Source organism: Eschrichtius robustus, chromosome X (genome assembly GCF_028021215.1).
Source record: "Eschrichtius robustus isolate mEscRob2 chromosome X, mEscRob2.pri, whole genome shotgun sequence".
Taxonomy (NCBI): Eukaryota; Metazoa; Chordata; class Mammalia; order Artiodactyla; family Eschrichtiidae; genus Eschrichtius; species Eschrichtius robustus.
Window position 1 is genome coordinate 36665104 of NC_090845.1, and position 22448 is coordinate 36687551.

The window sequence follows — 22448 nt, forward strand, 5'->3', positions numbered from 1 at the left end:
TTTGTGCATGTCAACCAATTCCAAGTATACTTCTGCTCCCTAGGCATCTTCACTGTGTAAAAACCTTTTTATCATGACACTGAGCTTCACATAGTATTGTTTTCATATTGTATCACAAAAGAGAACCGTATCTTCAATGCTGAACTTTTTAACTGGATTTTCAATTGAATTAGTAATAATGCCATACTTTTCCCTTTGACAGAATGAACTTCTAAAAACTTCACTTTGATTCCATGAATTGGGTAAAAATAAAATTAAACCATCATCGAGATTAACAGATTTTCCATTTGAAACTTCCAATATTACTGATATAAAACTGACCTTACTTAATTCTTTTTTGCAGTTCTTCGAGTTAACACAATAGCATCTATCACTTCATTTTTAATATGTGCACATGAAAAGCTGGAATAAAAATGAATGGCATTAATTTAGTAAAACGATTGTCTGATGTAAATGAAAAGTCATGCTTCACAGCGCGATATATAAATACACCTTCTGACGATGCACATGTTAAACTGTTGATCTCAGGCTCAGGCTTCTTAGATAAATTACCAAATTTCAAAATAGATGTTTATGTATTCCTCACAGATTTATGTCCCATGATCTTATAGTCAATTATATTATTTTGGCTCCCAGGGAGGATGGTAAATGTCTCCAAAAATTCTGTGCAATTTACATGCCATGATCAACTTTCTTGAGAAGTGGAAATTCAGTAGTTCATTTGTCATTAATAATCACATACTTCATTTTCTTAGCTCATTGGAAATCAAAGGGTTTATTGCAAAATAAAAAGCATTGCTAAACAATAAAATAGTTGTTGATCAGCATCATAAAATAAATGACAGAACAACTGTAGTAATAATGTTCAGGCTATTCCTCTATATCTGTGGACCAAATCCAGACCATGACCTGTTTGTGAAATAAAGCTGTATTGGAACACAGACTTTCTTTTTCATTTATGAATATTGTCTATGGTTGAAACAGAGATTTTGTGATCCACAGAGCCTAAAATATTTACTACCTGGCCCATTAAAGAAAATGTTTGCCAATCTCTGCTCCATATGCAACACAGCAGGGCTGGTCAGTCTCTATTTCCTGTACATAGTTTATGTATACCTAACCTAGAGTTTCTCAACCTTGGGACTACTGCTATTTGTGGCTGGATATTCTTTGTTGGGGAAGTGGGGGTTGTCCTGTGCATTGTGGGATATTTAGCAGCATCCCTGATCTTTACTCCCTGGATGCCAGTAGCACCCTCCCATTTGCAGCAACCAAAAATGTCTACAGACATTGCCAAATACCCCCTAGTGGGCAAAATCTCCTCCAATTGAGAACCACTGACCTCACCTATAATTTCCCACTGATCCCACTGATTGGGACCTGCCAGTTTCACGCATCTTGCAGGGTGCGGCTTAATACATACCACAACTGGCTGGTACTCCAAGTGGTCAGTGGGGGCAAAGCAGTGTCAAATACTTTTCCCACCACCTTCCAAGACCAGTGGGCAATAGCCGCCTAGTCACTGATGAAGCACACTTCTTCAGAGTGCCCTGCAGTCCGTTCTTGGAAAGGGTGTGCTAGTTACTTTGTGCCTGAAAAGGGTCAGAAAATGAGTGCTGGGTTATTGCTAATCATTTTTCAGATTTAACTGAATGTTAAACTGAGAATATGGTTCACTTCCTATGTATCTCACACACTACTAGAGGAGACTATGGCAGAAGTTCTAAGTATAAAGTACCAAACCATGTGAGCTGAATGAGTGAATAGGTAATATACAACGAATCCACTACAAAATTTCTACCTTCCTGTCTTTGGATTCCTTCATCTGTGTCATACTTAGAAACTTTTAGCATCTCAACTTCCTTTACTCTGGGCCCCCTTATTGAGTCCAATTGAACAAACCACTGGATTACCTTCCAGCATCTTAAGCTGGCACAATGAAATCAGAATTTCCTTATAAGTGCTTCCTAAATAATGAATTCAGTCTGATCTAGTGTTTTGTTCTGCTTTCCTTGGTATAGCACTCAGTGAACCTATTCTGATTTTTGCCAATACACATTGGTAAATTCGCAATTTGCCAACTGGAGCCTGCCATGACTTGATGCTAGTTTAGGTGTGGCAATAGTTAGAAGTAGTGGGCTAAGAAGTCAGAAGAAATTTTCTCTCCTTTTCAAGGTAACACTCTCAGCAAGGTTGCTACAGAGTCTTCAAGGAATGAACAGCCTCATTAGCCAGGAGAGGAAGGAACGCCCTATGGGGTTTCGGGCACTAAGTCACCTGAGTCCTACATGTTTCCATTCCAATTCTTGGGATCTCATTCTCTCCCAATCCAAATATAACTTCTGTGTAGAATATCTGGGAAACCAATGTTTTTATAAAACAGCCTAAGAATCAAAATTTGAGTTTTGTTTTAGCTATCTCAGCCCAGTGGCTGCAAGTGATAAGAGATTCTTTGAATAAAATCATAGAAATTCTATAAACTTCTGCTTTTGCTTTGATACAAGCGCTCATCTTTTTTTAAACTGTGAAGTTCAGCTGGAAGCAACCAGCTTACACTGCAAAAATTACATTTCTTAAGCATTTCATATTATTCCATTACAACTGTCCCTACATACCTTAGAACCTTTCCCAAAATGAGCATGTTATTCCTAGTGAGCACAGGTAATAATTAAATTAGCTATTTGATTCATGCATGTCTTGGACTGATTCAGTGCCAGTCAGGTTTTCAGAGACATCAGCAACAACTAAAAGAGATAATCAACCTGAGATTTTGCCCCACTTTCCTGAGGATCCATTGCCTGCAACCATTTCTGGTACCATTTTCTTGATCAAGTTGATTATTAAGCAGAAAAGTCACTCATTCATAGTTCTCACAACTGCTCAGAGGGCTGCAGAACTGGGTTGGAAACTTAACTTCCAGGAACAGAACTTGAAACCATACCTCAAAACAGACTTGATAAACCACTGCCACTGATCACTAGAGGAAGCCCTCAGTGCTGCTATCCTGATGCCAGATGTGGGGCAGGAATCCAATTTTGCAACCACCGAGAAACTACTGTCATTGCCACTGCTAGAGGATAGACACAACTCCAGAAGAAATGGAAGCATCACTGACTGTTCACTTCTAAACTGGTGTCTCAGATGGGTGCATCTGATTGACAGGGTCTAGGTCCTGTCTCTATACACTAGATGCAAATAGGGCTGTAAATATGAGTTTTTTGTTTTTAACGTTTTTATTGGAGTATAATTGCTTTACAAGGGTGTGTTAGTTTCTGCTTTATAACAAACTGAATCACTTATACATATACATATATCCCCATATCTCTTCCCTCTTGTGTCTCCCTCCCTCCCACCCTCCCTATCCCACCCCTCTAAGTGGTCACAAAGCACCAAGCTGATCTCCCTGTGCTATGCGGCTGCTTCCCACTAGCTATCTATTTTACATTTGGTAGTGTATATATGTCCATATATACACTACAACTCTCTCACTTTGTCCCAGCTTACCCTTCCCGCTCCCCGTGTCCTCAAGTCCATTCTCTAGTAGGTCTGCGTCTTTATTCCCGTCTTGCCCCTAGGTTCTTCATGACAATTTTTAAAAAAATTTTTTTTAGATTCCATATATATGTGTTAGCATACGGTATTTGTTTTTCACTTTCTGACTTACTTCACTCTGTATGACAGACTCTAGGTCCATCCACCTCACTACAAAAAACTCAATTTTGTTTCTTTTCATGGCTGAGTAATATTCCGTTGCACATATGTGCCACGTCTTCTTTATCCATTCATCTGTCAATGGATACCTAGGTTGCTTCCATGTCCTAGCTATTGTAAATAGAGCTGCAATGAACATTGTGGTACATGACTCTTTTTGAATTATGGTTTTCTCAGGGTATATGCCCAGTAGTGGGATTGCTGGGTCGTATGATAGTTCTATTTTTATTTTTATTTTTTTTATTTTTATTTCTTTTAATTTAATTTTATTTATTTTTTTATACAGCAGGTCCTTATTAGTCATCCATTTTATACACATCAGTGTATACATGTCAATCCCAATCGCCCAATTCATCAAACCACAACCCCCATCCCCCCGTCGCTTTCCCCCCTTGGTGTCCATACGTTTGTTCTCTACATCTGTGTCTCAATTTCTCCCCTGCAAACTGGTTCATCTGCACCATTTTTCTAGGTTCCACATACATGCGTTAATATACGATATTTGTTTTTCTCTTTCTGACTCACTTCACTCTGTATGACAGTCTCTAGACCCATCCACGTCTCAACAAATGACCCAATTTCGTTCCCTTTTATGGCTAAGTAATACTCCAATGTATACATGTACCACATCTTCTTTATCCATTTGTCTGACAATGGGCATTTAGGTTGCTTCCATGACCTGGCTATTGTAAATAGTGCTGCAATGAACATTGCGGTGCATGTGTCTTTTTGAATTATGGTTTTCTCTGGGTATATGCCCAGTAGTGGGATTGCTCGGTCATATGGTAATTCTATTTGTGGTTTTTTAAGGAACCTCCATACTGTTTTCCATAGTGGCTGCACCAATTTACATTCCCACCAACAGTGCCAGAGGGTTCCCTTTTCTCCACACCCTCTCCAGCATTTGTTGTTTGTAGATTTTCTGATGATGCCCATTCTAACTGCTGTGAGGTGATACCTCATTGTACTTTTGATTTGCATTTCTCTAATAATTAGTGATGTGGAGCAGCTTTTCGTGTGCTTCTTGGCCATCTGTATGTCTTCTTTGGAGAAACGTCGATTTAGGTCTTGTGCCCATTTTTGGATTGGGTTGTTTTTTTAAAATTGAGCTGCATGAGCTGTTTATATATTTTGGAGATTAATCCTTTGTCCGTTGATTCGTTTGCAAATATTTTCTCCCATTCTGAGGGTTGTCTTTTCGTCTTGTTTATGGTTTCCTTTGCTGTACAAGAGCTTTGAAGTTTCATTAGGTCCCATTTGCTTATTTTTGTTTTTATTTCCATTACTCTAGGAGGTGGATCAAAAAAGATCTTGCTGTGATTTATGTCAAAGAGTGTTCTTCCTGTGTTTTCCTGTAAGAGTTTTATAGTGTCTGGCCTTACATTTAGGTCTTTCATCCATTTGGAGTTTATTTTTGTGTATGGTGTTAGGGAGTGTTCTAATTTCATTCTTTTACATGTAGCTGTCCAGGTTTCCCAGCACCATTTATTGAAGAGACTGTCTTTTCTCCATTGTATACTCTTGTCTCCTTTATCAAAGATACGGTGACCATATGTGCGTGGGTTTATCTCTGGGCTTTCTATCCTGTTCCATTGATCTATATTTCTGCTTCTGTGCCATTACCATACTGTCTTGATTACTGTAGCTTTGTAGTATAGTCTGAAGTCAGGGAGCCTGATTCCTCCAGCTCCATTTTTCTTTCTCAAGATTGCTTTGGCTATTTGGAGTCTTTTGTATTTCCATACAAATTGTGAAATTTTTTGTTCTAGTTCTGTGAAAAATGCCATTGGTAGTTTGACAGGGATTGCATTGAATCTGTAGATTGCTTTGGGTAGTATAGTCATTTTCATAGTATTGATTCTTCCAATCCAAGAACATGGTATATCTCTCCATCTATTCGTATCATCTTTAATTTCTTTCATCAGTGTCTTATAATTTTCTGTATACAAGTCTTTCGTCTCCTTAGGTAGGTTTATTCCTAGTTATTTTATTCTTTTTGTTGCAATGGTAAATGGGAGTGTTTTCTTAATTTCACTTTCAGATTTTTCATCATTAGTGTATAGGAATGCAAGAGATTTCTGTGCATTAATTTTGTATCCTGCTACTTTACCAAATTCATTGATTAGCTCTAGTAGTTTTCTGGTAGCATCTTTAGGATTATCTGTGTATAGTATCATGTCATCTGCAAACACTGACAGCTTTACTTCTTCTTTTCCGACTTGGATTCCTTTTATTTCTTTTTCTTCTCTGAATGCTGTGGCTAAAACTTCCAGAACTATGTTGAATAATAGTGGTGAGAGTGGGCATCCTTGTCTTGTTCCTGATCTTAGTGGAAATGGTTTCAGTTTTTCACCACTGAGGACGATGTTGGCTGTGGGTTTGTCATATATGGCCTTTATTATGTAGAGGAAATGTCTCTCTATGCCTACTTTCTGGAGGCTTTTTATCATAAATGGGTGTTGAATTTTGTCGAAAGCTTTCTCTGCATCTATTGAGATGAACATATGGTTTTTCTCCTTCAATTTGTTAATATGGTGTATCACATTGATTGATTTGCGTATATTGAAGAATCCTTGCATTCCTGGGATAAACCCCACTTGATCATGGTGTATGATCCTCTTAATGTGCTGTTGTATTCTGTTTGCTAGTATTTTGTTGAGCATTTTTGCATCTATGTTCATCAGTGATATTGGCCTGTAGTTTTCTTTCTTTGTGACATCTTTGTCTGGTTTTGGTATCAGGGTGATGGTGGCCTCGTAAAATGAGTTTGGGAGTGTTCCAACCTCTGCAATATTTTGGAAGAGTTTGAGAAGGATAGGTGTTAGCTCTTCTCTAAACGTTTGACAGAATTCGCCTGTGAAGCCATTTGGTCCTGGGCTTTTGTTTGTTGGAAGATTTTAAATCACAGTTTCAATTTCAGTGCTTGTGATTGGTCTGTTCATATTTTCTATTTCTTCCTGGTTCAGTCTTGGAAGGTTGTGCATTTCTAAGAATTTGTCCATTTCTTCCAGGTTGTCCATTTTATTGGCATAGAGTTTCTTGTAGTAATCTCTCATGATCCTTTGTATTTCTGCAGTGTCAGTTGTTACTTCCCCTTTTTCGTTTCTAATTCTATTGATTTGAGTCTTCTCCCTTTTTTTCTTGATGAGTCTGGCTAATGGCTTATCAATTTTGTTTATCTTCTCAAAGAACCAACTTTTAGTTTTACTGATCTTTGCTATTGTTTCCTTCATTTCTTTTTCATTTATTTCTGATCTGATCTTTATGATTTCTTTCCTTCTGCTAACTTTGGGGGTTTTTTGTTCTTCTTTCTCTAATTGCTTTAGGTGTAAGGTTAGGTTGTTTATTTGAGATGTTTCTTGTTTCTTAAGGTAGGATTGTATTGCTATACACTTCCCTCTTAGAACTGCTTTTGCTGCATCCCATAGGTTTTGGGTCGTTGTGTTTTCATTTTCATTTGTTTCTAGGTATTTTTTGATTTCCTCTTTGATTTCTTCAGGGATCTCTTGGTTATTAAGTAGTGTATTGTTTAGCCTCCATGTGTTTGTATTTTTTACAGATTTTTTCCTGTAATTGATATCTAGTCTCATAGCATTGTGGTCACAAAATGTACTTGATACGATTTCAATTTTCTTAAATTTACCAAGGCTTGACTTGTGATCCAAGATATGATCTATCCTGGAGAATGTTCCATGAGCACTTGGGAAGAAAGTGTATTATGTTGCTTTTGGATGGAATGTCCCATAAATATCAATTAAGTCCATCTTGTTTAATGTATCATTTAAAGCTTGTGTTTCCTTATTTATTTTCATTTTGGATGATCTGTCCATTGGTGAAAGTGGGGTGTTAAAGTCCCCTACTAAGATTGTGTTACTGTCGATTTCCCCTTTTATGGCTGTTATAATTTGCCTTATGTATTGAGGTGCTCCTATGTTGGGGGCATAATTATTTACAATTGTTCTATCTTCTTCTTGGATTGATCCCTTCATCATTATGTAGTGTCCTTCTTTGTCTCTTGTAATAGTTTTTGTTTTAAAGTCTATTTTGTCTGATATGAGAATTACTACTCTAGCTTTCTTTTGATTTCCATTTGCATGGAATATCTTTTTCCATCCCCTCACTTTCAGTCTGTATGTGTCCCTAGATCTGAAGTGGGTCTCTTGTAGACAGCATATATATGGGTCTTGTTTTTGGATCCATTCAGGCAGTCTATGTGTTTTGGTGGGAGCATTTAATCCATTTACTTTTAAGGTAATTATCGATATGTGTGTTCCTATTACCATTTTCTTAATTGTTTTGGGTTTGTTATTGTAGGTGTTTTCCTTCTCTTGTGTTTCCTGTCTAGAGAAGTTCCTTTAGCATTTGTTGTAAAGCTGGTTTGGTTTTGCTGAATTCTCTGAGCTTTTGCTTGTCTGTAAAGGTTTTAATTTCACCGTCAAATCTGAATGAGATCCTTGCTGGTAGAGTAATCTTGGTTGTAGGTTTTTCCCTTTCATCACTATAAATATGTCCTGCCACTCCCTTCTGGCTTGCAGAGTTTCTGCTGAAAGATCAACTGTTAACCTTATGGGGATTCCCTTGTATGTTATTTGTTGTTCTTCCCTTGCTGCTTTTAATATTTGTTCTTTGTATTTAATTTTTGATTGTTTGATTAATATGTGTCTTGGCCTGTTTCAACTTGGATTTATCCTGTATGGAACTCTCTGTGCTTCCTGGACTTGATTAACTATTTCCTTACCCATATTAGGGAAGTTTTCACCTATAATCTCTTCCCTTTCTCAGTCCCTTTCTTTTTCTCTTCTTCTGGGACCCCTATTATTTGAAAGTTGGTGTGTTTAATATTGTCCCAGAGGTCTCTGAGACTGTCCTCAATTCTTTTCATTCTTTTTTCTCTATTCTGCTCTGCGGTAGTTATTTCCACTATTTTATCTTCCAGGTCACTTATCCGTTCTTCTGCCTCAGTTATTCTGCTATTGATCCCTTCTAGAGAATTTTTAATTTCATTTATTGTGTTGGTCATGATTGTTTGTTTGCTCTTTAGTTCTAGGTCCTTGTTAAACGTTTCTTGGTATCTTCTCCATTCTATTTCCAAGATTTTGGATTATCTTTACTATCATTATTCTGAATTCTTTTTCAGGTAGACTGCCTATTTACTCTTCATTTGTTAGGCCTGGTGGGTTTTTACCTTGCTCCTTCATCTGCTGTGTGTTTCTCTGTCTTCTCATTTTGCTTAACTTACTGTGTTTGGAGTCTCCTTTTCGCAGGCCACAGGTTCGTAGTTCCCGTTGTTTTTGGTGTCTGCCCCCAGTGGCTAAGGTTGGTTCAGTGGGTTGTGTAGGCTTCCTCGTGGAGGGGACTAGTGCCTGTGTTCTGGTGGATGAGGCTGGATCTTGTCTTTCTGGTGGGCAGGTCCACGCCTGGTGGTGTGTTTTTGGGTGTCTGTGACCTTATTATGATTTTAGGCAGCCTCTCTGCTAATGGGTGGGGTTGTGTTCCTGTCTTGCTAGTTGTTTTGCATAGGGTGTCCAGCACTGTAGCTTGTTGTTTGTTGAGTGGAGCTGGGTCTTGATGTTGAGATGGAGATCTCTGGGAGATTTTCGTCGTTTGGTATTACGTGGAGCTGAGAGGTCTCTGGTGGACCAATGTCCTGAACTTGGCTCTCCCACCTCAGACGCACAGCCCTGACGCCTGGCTGGAGCACCAAGAGCCTGTCATCCACACAGCAAATTTCAGACACCATTCTTCAGTATGTTTTATAGGCATGTTCAGGAAACACAGCAGTGATTAACACAGATGAATCTACCCTCTCTCGAGCTTTCGTGCCGCCCTAGTGTCAAAGCTCCCACCCCTGCTCCTCAGTAAATTTGAGTTTTTACTCCCATGTTGGAGAAGCTGGACTCAGATATGTAAATTTCCTCATTCTGGTTATGTTATTGGTGTGTACTAAACCATCCAAAAAATTCAGCGGCTCAAAGCAACAACAACATTAATTTTGCTCACAAATCTACAATTTGTGCAAGGTTTGGAGGGGACAGTTAGCCTGTTTGACTCAGTTTAACTGCAGGCTAGAAACCTCTGACAGCTCACTCACATGTCTAGTGACTGATGATGGTTTTCAGGCTGTGACTTTACCTGGGGCTATCGGCCAGATACCTACATGTGTCCTCTCCATAAAGAGTCATACTATTTACCCCTACGCAGCTTACTTTCTACATTCAACTGAGTTTACTATTCCATTGTAATTGTTAGCATAACTTTAGTATTCCAGTAGACTGCTGCCCAGCAAAAGTTGCAAATAAAATTATTGTTCTTTATAGGAACTTCCTGAAAGACCTATCACTCTTCAACAGAAGAGTTTACATACCAAGAGTCTTTGAGCCTGTAACCTCAAAATACTCAGCTTATGGCCACCAATCCTAAGAGTCTTACCCAAACAGAATGGAGCCCCTATATTGAAAAACCCACTTTAATCCGACCTCCCAACTCTCCATATAGCACCAGATATATTGTCTTCCCTCTCTGAGACTCTCTCAGACTCCATGAGGTAGTGCTTTAAGCAATATACTCAGCTTTCTCGTATCAATGTGCCATTCTGGTGATACTTGGGAAGCCAGTATTTGATATCATGGGGCCTGGGCTTCTTTACAACATGATGATTAGGTTTCAAGGGTGAGCATCCCCAAAGAGGGAGCTATGTAGAAGTGGCATAGCCTTTTATAACCTAGGGTCCAAAGTCACACAGTATCATTTCTGCCACATTCTAGTCACTGAGATAATCACAAATGCTCACCTAGGTTCAAGAAAAAGGAGACTAGACTCCGTCTTTTGACAGGAAGGAGGAATCAAAAATTTTCAGATGGGTTTTAAAACCATCACATTCTCCGACTATAGAAAGACTATCCAACATGCACCCCCATGTTCACAGCACCACTATTTACAATAGCCAAGACATGGAAACAACCTAAATGTCCACTGACAGATGAATGGCTAAAGAAGATATGGTACATATATACAATGGAATACTACTCAGCCATAAAAAGAATGAAATAGGGCTTCCCTGGTGGTGCAGTGGTTAAGAATCTGCCTGCCAATGCAGGGGACATGGTTTTGAGCCCTGGTCCGGTAAGATCCCACATGCCCCGGAGCAACTAAGCCTGTGCACCACAACTACTGAGCCCGCGCTCTAGAGCCCACGTGCCACAGCTACTGAAGCCTGCGTGCCTAGAGCCCGTGCTCCACAACAAGAGAAGCCACGCCCGCGCACCGCAACGAAAACCCAACACAGCCAAAAATAAAAACATATAAATAAATAAATTTATTTAAAAAAAGAATGAAATAATGCCATTTGCAGCAACATGGACTGACCTAGAGATTATCATACTAAGTGAAGTCAGAAAGAGAAAGACAAATACCATATGATATCACTTACATGTGGAATCCAAAATATGACACAAAAGAACTTATCTACGACAGAAACAGACTCACAGACATAGAAAACAAACTTTTGGTTACCAAAGGGTAAGGGGGTGTGGGAGAGGGATGGAGTGGGAGTTTGGGGTTAGTAGATGCAAACTATTATATATAGAATGGATAAACAACAAGGTCCTACTGTATAGCACAGGGAACTATATTCAATATCCTCTGATAAACCATAATGGAAGATAATATGAAAAAGAATGTGTATGTGTGTGTGTGTGTTTGTGTGTGTGTGTGAGTGTGTGTGTGTGTGTATATATATATATATATATATATATAACTAAATCACTTTGCTGTAGAGCAGAAATTAACACATTGTAAATCAACTATATGTCAATTAAAAAAAAGAAAGACTATCCAAAAACTAATGGGCAATCATGAATAGGAGGACTATGATGGATGCCCTCTACAAAAGGTATACATCCAAATATTGACAGTGTTTAGATTAAAGTGTAGAATTATAGAAGGGTTTTTCTTGTATATAGTTTCTGAATTTTCTTCAATGAACACATATTCCTTAATTAAAAATAGATATGCAAACACATCCTCAAATCTAAGTTTGATAATTAAGAAAGAAAAAAAATTCAGGATAAAATGTCAAATAGAATACCTTGTAAACCAAATTAAAAAAAAATTTAACAGCTTTATTGAGATGTAATTTTATATCATAAAATTTAATTGTTTTAACTGTACAATTAAATACTTTTTAGTAACTTTATAGTTTGTAACCATCACCAAAATCCAATTTTAGGACATTTCTATCACCCCAAAAAGATTCCTCCTACCCACTTTTAGTCAATCTCGATTCTCACTTCCAGCTCCAGGCAACCACTATCTAATTTCCATGTTTATAGATTTGCCAGTTCTCATACAACATGTAGTCTGTGTCTGGTTTCTTTCCCTTAGCAAAGAGTTCTTGAGGTTCATCCATGTTGTAGCATGTATCAGTCCTTTGTTCCTTTTTATTGCTGAATAAAATTCCATTGTATAGATATGCCACAATTTGTTTATTTACTCTCAAGTTGATGGGTATTTGGACTGTTTCAGTTTTTGACTACTATAAATAATGCTGCTATAAACATCCACATATAAGTCCTTTAGTGAACACTGCTTTCATTTTTCTTGGCTACATACTCAGGAGTAGAATTGCTGGGTCATGTGGTAAATGCATGTTTGCCTTTTCAAGAGACTGCCAAACTTTTTCCAAAGTTGCTGTACCATTTTACATATCTGCCAGTTCCCATTTCTCCATATCTTCCCTAACACTTTTCAGTGTCTGTCTTTCTGATTGTAGCCATTCTTGTGGATGTAAGGTGGCATTTCATTTTATTTTTTATTTGCATTTCCCTAATGACTAATGATATTGAGCATCTTTTCATGTACTTCTTAGCCAGTTGTATGTCTTCTTTGGTGAAACATTTATTAAAATCTTTTCCTCGTTTTAAAGTTTATTATTTGCCTGGTTATTGAGCTGTAAGACTTCTTTATATATTCTGTATATAAGACTTTTATCAGATATATAATTTGCAAATATTTTTTTCTAGTCTATAACCTTTCTCCCAGTCTGGAATCTAGATTTTATGCATTCAATAGTATAATTATCACCAATTGTATGATTTTGTCCATGGAATGCACCAAATTTGAAGCAAATTGAATTAATGAGAAGGTGTGCTTTGGTAGAGCTCTGTTTCTAAGGTTTGAAATTGAAAAGGCAATTGCAGTTGTCCAAGAGCTGGCAATAATTTAGTTACTTTAGAAACCTTGTAAATTAATCTTGACCACCAACTTGGACCAGGAGAAAAAATAAAGAAACAATATACAAGAGGACTAAATATATCCTGAAAAAACAAATCAGTACATTTAATACATGTCTCTACCACTGGTTTAAATTCCAGAAGCACTGAAAATCGTTTTGCCTCAATTATCTAGGGATTGGAAATCAAAGTATAAGACCATATTTTCCAAAATGATAAACTAAGGGTTTTCTGAGATAAGCATTTCTTATTTCAAAAGGAAAGCCATAGTTCTGGATTTTAATTTCACAACTGAAATGTAAGTCATTGTAACATTTTATCTGCATCTGGATGATTTTATCAATGTAAAATAAAGCAGGTGGCTCAATTCAGCAAATATTTACTGAGCATCTGTTAAATGAGACCCTGTGCTAGGTGAGGCAGGGAATATTAGGACAAGAATAACCGTTCAATTGTGGTTTACTAAACAAGGTAACAGATAACCTAAGTGGGGAGATGTGCACAATAATTTTATGAGTTGCTACTGATAAGCTCAATTCTGTGTTCTGCTAGTGAAGAGTAAAACTGTATAGGAGGATATAAAAATGAAACTCTTTCTGCCTCAGTTTTGTCTGAGTCCCCAAAGGAGGAGAAAAACCAGTACATTACAAATACATTCATGTGCCCGAAGACTTGCAAAAGTAATGTTTTTCAATCTTTAGCACATCATCTTTTTTGAAGACATATAAATGGTTTCAAGGGGCCCACTCAGCTTCACACCTACCTCTGGGTTTGGGAGACTGATGCCTGATGCTCTCGGAGACAAGTTCAAATGCTGAGAACAATTTTTTTCAATTATTAGTACATTTTCTTATGCAGAGGGAAGGACTGAACATGTGCATTTTATTATTTTATCTCTACTTTTGAGAAAGTGGGTATTTTGTTTGCTTGTTTATCCTACCAGTGTTTGAACATAAGTATTAATATTTCCTCCCTTTTTACATAAAAGTTAGCATATGCACTGTATTACATCTTGACATTTTTACTTAATAATATATTTTAGAGTTTGTAGCACATCAGCACAGAAAAAGCAGCCTCAATCTTTTCATAATTGCAGAGCATTTTATTGTGTGGATGTATCATAATTTCTTAAACCAATCCTAAATTGATGGACATTGGGTGGCTTCCAAATTTTTATCTATTATCAAAGTTTTAAAAAAAACTACAATGAACAACCTTGCATATAAATTTTCTTATATATGTGTGAGCACACATTTGGTAGATAAATGTTCATTTTGATGCCTGTAAAAGTTTTCCAAGTCTCCTTAGGTCTGCTTAGAGACCCTGTATTATCTATATAATCTATTCAGCTACAAAAGATACACTTGACAGAATAAGTGACATGCACGTGCACACATGTACATGTCCAGAAGAATTCCCGGGCCCAAACTGCATGTGTAATTTTGATGAATACTGCCAAATTGCCTTTCATAAGAGATACATTTACTATTTTCCACCAGAAATGTACACGGGTGCTTGTTTCTTTACAGAGAAGGCCGTAGTTTTCAATGAACTCAGTTGTTTTTTAACTAAGAAACAAACAAACAAAAAAACCCCAAAACCAAAAACTAGTTTTACAGACCCTCAGCCAGAATCAGGCTTTATTTTTTCCCTGTGTAGGCAAATTCATTCTTCTAATTTGCAGACAGGCGAACCCAAGTGCAAATAGGTTCTTTTCTAAATATGGGCCTCAAGTTATTACATTTTAAAACATCTTTTCTTCTGGTTTCTGCTAAAATTTTTGTTTATATGATCCATTTAACTGTTTCTCCTTAAAATTTTGAAATATCTGATCCATCAGGACAGAGTTGTGGTAGCTCCAAATGGAGATATAAGCTCATGTCAACACACACTGTAAAATCACTCCACTTCTTTACTCAAAGAAGAAGTGTCCCTGGAAGCTAAACATTATCAAATTCTCCCTTACTGTCAGAAATATTACCAGAGATACAAAGAACTAAAACACCTCACATATTTATAATTTATCTTTCGTATGCTTTACCACATAACTAAAAATTACTTAAAATACAAAATCACTCATTTAGAAAAAGATTTTTCAGATAATTTTCCCATAAAGAAAAATTGATTTTTTTTCAGAGGAAAACAAGTTTGGTGATACTATTAACATAGTTTGTTTTAAAATAATGACATGAGGTTGATCAAAAATTTATAATGCTTTGATAGATAACCCTATATAAATAAGCAGAATTTGGGGTCCTATTAATGTGTAGTGTTATAACAATAACCACAATGACACATATTTATAGTTTACAAAGCACTTCCATGTACATGATAATAATTCCAGCTGCCGTTGGTTATAAAAACCAGGTATTCTGATAAACTGTACACTAGAAAGTATTAGTCTCTTTTCATCCAAGATGAGGGGAATGAAAATGCATTGTTTGCTTAAGGACAAAAAGCCAGTGAGCGGTAAATCATAGAGACGGGAAGTAGAATGGTGGTTCCCAGGGGCTAGGGCGAGGGGGGATGGGGAATTATTGTTTAATGGGTATAGAGTTTTAGTTTTGCAAGATGAAGAGTTCTGTAGATGGATGGTGGTGATAGTTGCACAACAATATGAATGTGCCTAATACCACTGAATTGTACTTAAATGGTTAAGGTGGTACATTTTCTGCTATGTGTATTTTATCACAATAAAAAAAAACTGGGGGTGGGTGGCAGGGAAAGCCAGTGAGTGGTGAAGCCTGAATTTGATTTCATTTTGATCCAACCTTTTCCTTCTACTCAGAGCAGTTATTATCCTCATGTTACAGATCAGGGGACTAAAGCCCAGAAGGACTGAATTGACTTTAGTCACACAATTATCAAGTGGCAGAGTTGAAGTTCAATCCAATGGAAGTGATTTTATAACCAGAGGCTAAGCACAGGAAGTCAAAATAAAACCAAGGAGTCATCTAACCACTAAGGGTTGGGTAATATTGCGTTAATCACTTTACCTGCCTGGGCTGCAGTTTACTAAGTTGTAAAATGAAGGAATGGATATAGATCAAACTATTTTTTTAAAAAATTCAACATTTTTAACCATGACTTACAGTAAGAAATGTTTTATATTGACCCAGTACACACACACACACATACACCACCTTGCCCTAGGTTGGGTTTCCCAGAAGCAGACCTTGAGATAAGGATTTGATTGCAAATGATTTATCAAGGATGTTTTCGGGAGAAAGTGGTATGGGAATAGAGGTGGCAGGGGAGGAAAGGTGCAGAAATCAACCAAGGATCAAATTTCAGGTGAAGTCTCAGCCTCAGCCTGATCCCATGGGAAGCTCTGGAGCATAAAATACACCAGAGACTCACTCGCTTTGAGACAAGAAAGCTGGGCTTTCATATTTCATCCCTAGTCAATCACTGGTTACAGGCCACCCCAGCAGGATGTAACCTCCCAGGCATTTAAGTTCATGGTACCTATGGTAGCCAGTCCCCAAAGGTGGCCTCCAATGGTCCCGGCCTTGTAGTATTCACACCTTCCTGCCTACGCTGTTTCATGGTTAGTCACTATAACCAATGAAATACAGCAGAAGTAATGGTATGTCACTTCTGAGATTAAGGTATGAAAGACTGTGGCTTCCATCTTGGATTCTCTCTTTCTTCACTGCCTCTGTGGGAAGCAAGGTCTCATTTTATGAGCAGTCCTATAAAGAGGTCCATGACATGGACTCTCATAACAAGGGCCTGAGGCCTCCAGCCAACAGCCAGCAAGGAACTGAGGCCTGCCAACAACCACAGGAGTGAGTCTGAAGGCAGATCCTCCAGCCCCAGTCAAACCTTGAGATGACTGCAGCGCCAGCTATTAGCTTTACTGAAATCTCATTATACTCTCTAAGCTAGAACCACCCAGCTAAGTTACTTCTGGATTCCTGACCCTCAGAAATTGTGTAAGATAATAAATGTTGTCATTTTAAGTCACCAGATTTTTGAAAAATTGATTATGCGACAACAGATAAATAATACAAATACATCGGGCTACCATGTCTCCAGTAGCTGAAGGGAGGTTTTCTGAAAAACTACAGGGAAGATTCTTTAGGAAAGAAGCACAAAGACACTGGGGGATGGGCAGAACCAGCAAAAGAGACCTGAGGTGATGTGAGCAGAGCATCAATCATGTCTGCTATCTCTCCAAAACAAATGTTTCATGAAACAACACTTACCCTTATTACATGCAATGCACTTTGATAACTTCTATTTGATTATACTCTTATTTGGTTTATTAAGTGCTGGGAGTGAGCCCTTAAATTGATTTCACAGTTCACTAACAAGTTGTGACCTGCAGTTGAAAAACAGTGAACTTAATCATCTTTGAGGTTCCTTTTAGATCTAAGCTTTTGTAATTAGGAGTTGGCACAGTGCTATTACATTAACGACTAATATTCATTGAACACCCACTATGCCATAACTATTCCAAGCACTTCACACATATTGCTTCATGTGAAGACAATAAGGTAGTAACTACTGATATCCCCATGTTACAGATGTGAACACTGGTAAGTGGCAGAGGCCAGGAGGAAACCCAGTCAGTCTGACTTCAGAACCCATTGTCAAGAGTGCAGGCACCTACATGCGACTGTTTGGGTTTAAACCCTGATGCCAACGGTCGATCAATAAATGTTTCTAATTATGATCATGATATAACCCAATTATTGGCAGCCATCAGCTCACTGACGGGGACAGTTCTAACAAAAGGAAGTTTAGGATCAGGGTCATGCATACGGACTGAATTTAGAGGCTAACTCATTGATAATCAGCTCAATGTTCCACTCTGCTTCAGCCATGCTGGCCCAGTCTTCGCCTTAAATTTAGCCACTTATACATCTAAATAAGATGGGGCTCTGGCCTGGGTTATTTAACATCTGCATGGTTGAATGTCTAAAGTACATTTCACTGTAAATAGAAGGAATTTCAACATACTCATTTTTATGTATTGTTTTATTAAAGTACAAAGATACTTCTCTAATAAATGAATCTAACTAAAATACATTAGTCATCATTATGTAGAGAATATTCCTACTGAAGTCAGCGAACACTAATCAATCTTTGGATTTGAAAAACAGGGTCAATAAACATTACGATATAAATGACTAAAATGGTTAAAAAACGGACTTCCCTGGTGGTGCAGTGGTTAAGAACCCGCCTGCCAATGCAGGGGACACGGGTTCGAGCCCTGGTCTGGGAAGATCCCACATGCTGCGGAGCAACTAAACCCATGTGCCACAACTACTGAGCCCGCGCTCTAGAGCCCGTGAGCCACAACTACTGAGCCCGAGTGCCCTAGAGCCCGTGCTCCACAACAAGAGAAGCCACTGCAATGAGAAGCCAGCGCACCGCAACGCGTAGCCTCCCCTCGCCGCAACTAGAGAAAGCCCGCACACAGCAAGGAAGACCCAATGCAGCCAAAAATAAACAAATTAATTAACTAATTAAAAGAAAAACTGCACAGAACCTGTATACCTGGAACTATTACCTTTTGGCTGAATTCTTCTGAGTCACGTTTCCATCAATTATATCTTTTATATCACAGGATAAATACAGCATTTACACAGGTAGTGAAGTCAGTATAAAAGCATAACATCCTTTTAATAGAAGATTATGAGTAATCAAAGATTTAGATACCTGCTGAGTGAATTATCTAGAGCTGGACACATGTAGGGGATACATGTCAGGAAGATATTTCAGCAGCTTTGTTGTCAGGTGACTTGAAGGATTTAGAAAGTAGAAAGAAAAAGATGGTTTATGTCCCACTTCATATGCTACTGTGTGATTATGGATTACAGGGCAACAAGGGTGACTGCAACCTAGCTTGGGACACTGTTAGCAGATGTAAGACACTGTTCCCCTGTCACCTATTTTTTTTTTTAAAAAAACAACCCACTCATTTTGTATACATTGCTAAAGAGGGAGTTACAGAAAGCATCATGGCTCCCCCAAACCAAATATCAATCTAGATATCCTGAAAAATTAACAATTTAAAATAAAATTTTTTTCTGGGCAGAAGACCTAAATAGACATGTTTCCAAAGAAGACATACAGATGGCCAACAGGCACATGAAAAGATGCTCAACATTGCTAATTATTAGAGAAATGCAAATCAAAACTACAATGAGGTAGCACCTCACACCAGTCAGAATGGCCATCATTAAAAAAAATCTACAAATAACAAATGCTGGAGAGGGTGTGGAGAAAAGAGGACCCTCCTACACTGTTGGTGGGAATGTAAATTGGTGCAGCCACTATGGAAAACAGTATGGAGGTTCCTCAGAAAACTAAAAGTAGAGTTGCCATATGATCTAGCAATCCCACTCCTGGGCACATATCCAGACAAAACTATAATTCAAAAAGATATATGCACCCTTATGTTCATAGCAGCACTATTCACAATAGTCAAGACATGGAAACAACCTAAATATACATTGACAGATGAGTGGATAAAGAAGATGTGGTACATATATACAATGGAATACTACTCAGCCATAAAAAAGAATGAAATAATGCCATTTGCAGCAACATGGACTGACCTAGAGATTATCATACTAAATGAAGTAAGTCAGAAAGAGAAGGACAAATACCATATGACATCACTTATATGTGGAATCTAAAACATGACACAAATGAACTTATCTACGAAACAGAAACAGACTCAGAGACATAGAGAACAGACTTGTGGTTGCCAAGGGGGAGGGGGGGTGGAGGAGGGAGGGACTGGGAGTTTGGGGTTAGCAGGTGCAAACTATTATATACAGAATGGATAAACAACAAGGGCCTACTGTACAGCACAGGGAACTATATTCAATATCCTGTGATAAACCATAATGGAAAAGAATATGAAAAAGAATGTGTATATATATATATATATATATATTTAACTGAATCACTCTGCTGTACAGCAGAAATTAACACAACATTGTAAATCAACTACTTCAATAAAATAAATTAAAATAAGATAAATAAAATTTTTTCTAATGATAAAGGAAATACATGCTTTCACAAAGCACTTAGTAAATGCAGAAAACGTAAAGAGTAAAGGAAAAAAATCACAAAGTGATTAGATATCAGATCATGAGGTAATAATTACCACTATTTATGTGTGTGTGTATATATATCTCCAAATTGGCATCATACTATATGTACTTTTTATAATTTCATTTTTTCACTTAAAAACATACTATGGGAATTTCCCTATGTCAAAGTATTCTATTTCAACATTAATCTGATGGCTGTATAGAATTCCATTCTATGGACATAGCATTTGTAACAGTCAGTATCCAGCAGGCAAACAGAAACCACTCTATACATTTAATGCAGCAACAGACTTAATGCTAGTAACTTGCTACAAAGTTATAAAACATGCTAAAAAAAAAAAGAGAAAGGTATATATTAGTTAGCTATCACTATGTAACAAACCACTTCAAACTTACTCGTGTAAAACCAGAATTTACTTAAGAAAAAATTCTGTGGTTAACAATTTAGGCTGGATTCATCTAGGTATTTCTCTGGTCTCAGTTGAGGGCCCTCACGCATCTACAGTTGGTTGTGGGTTGGCTTTGCTGATCTTGGCTGGGCTCCTTTACATGTTTGGGGACCTCAGCTGGGACAAGAGGACTGGCTAGACTCAGACCCACATGGTTTCTCACTCTCTAGCAGGCCAGTGTGGGCTTATTCCATGGCAGTCACGTGGCTCCAAGAGAATGAGCAGAAGCCCGAGAGTCCTCTTGGGACCTAGGCTTGGGACTATCACAGTGCCATTTTCTCTACCTTCTATTGCTCAAAGTAAGGAACAAGGCCAGCCCAGATTCCAAGAGTAGAGAAATAGATTCCACTTTTTATGTGAAAAACTGCAAAGTCACATTGCAAAAGGGCGTGGAAACAGGGAGAGAAAGAATTCTGGCCAGTTCTGCAAACAACTGATCACAGTGTGTCTTACCTAGAAACCTGAAAGCTGCCACCACTCCTGGGGCCGGAGCCCATATGTGGGCCATTGCACTTGTGACACTCGATGTTGATCTGTGAGAGGTACTACTGCTGCCTCTACTACCACTGAGTAGAAACCCAGGAGTCCATAGCCTTACTAATCTGTTAAAACTGCCACAGATGCCTTGGGAACAAATAGTTGCCTGTAGTCATTGTTGCTGCCTCTATTGCTATTGGAAGGACCCCTAGAGACAAACAAAAAGGCTACTCTCTTGTCCACCTTATAGTCTCCCCACCAGTGCCTCCCAGTAGCAAACCTCATGCGATGCAAGCTGAAAGGGAATATGGAAAATGTAGTTTACTGGTTTCTAACCACCTGTGATACAGAAAAGAGCATCGAAAGTATAGCTGAGAGTCAAATGAAAAGTGACTGCACAATAACATCATTTATTTAACTAATCCCCTGTTGCTGGATATTTAGATTATTTCTTTGGAAATACAACATAAATGTAGAAAGCAAAGCCATCAATGGGACAGTTTTTGAACCCAGTGGACAATGATATTTAATTGCTAAGAAAGGCATTTAAAAAGGGATGCGTCCTTGAGCTCAGCAGTAAACAAATGATACGTAAAACAGAACAGCTCTAAACAGCTCTGCTCTGTCCCTCCAAAAGTAGATGTGTGTCATCATGACGGGAACAACACTGTTCTATCCATGTGGAGCTATAATGACATAGTTTACCTCAAAAATTATTTTCTTCACATTGCATTCCCATTTGGTTGAGGTCAAAAGGAATTATTCTGAAGTCATAATTTTTGTACCCCCATATATACAAAACTTTTACCTGAATTTCCCTATGTTCAACAGCCACAGGATAAATATAAAATCCCAGTAACAATTTTTCAAAAAGCATTTCTAGGGTTTAGCCTCTACAGTGTTTCTTTTTAATAACTTATTTTTATTATAAATGTAATACTGCTTGTAAAAAAAATCAAATGAGCATTTTCAGAGGCGAAATTCCATCATTCAAAGCTTGTCATGTATCTTTCATCCTGATGCTTTCCTATGAATGATCTAATACATTTTATTATTATAGTCACAGAAGAATATTATAATTCTCTTCTGTAACTTGTTTTTATAAGTAAAAATTATATATATATGTGTGTGTATATATATATATATATATATATCTTGATAGACCTTTTGTTTTAATTCAGTATAAATATACCTAACATATACATAACATATAAATATACCTAACATAACATATAGCATATACCTACATCATAGCATTCTATAGTATGGATACGCTAAAATTTATTTTATTGTTTGTCTTCCCCAGAAGAGTGCAAGCTCCCTGAGGATAGGGACCTGGTTTGGTTTGGTCACAGCTGTATCTCCAATGCTTAGACAAGCACCTGGCAAATAGCAGGTGTTCAAAAATTTTGTAGAATAAATGACTAAATGGCAAAACACTTTAGATGAATATTTGTATTGTTTCCATCTTTCACTATTCCAATAATGAATTTTGCAATTAGTAA

At 37.7% G+C, this 22448-nt stretch overlaps 1 long non-coding RNA gene across 2 annotated transcripts in view; it reads right to left on the reverse strand.

Annotated features, from left to right (window-relative positions):
• The window catches only part of LOC137756512 (uncharacterized), a 173739-nt gene that overhangs the window by 144406 nt on the left and 6885 nt on the right, over positions 1-22448 (reverse strand). The gene's annotated exons all lie outside the window — the stretch shown is intronic.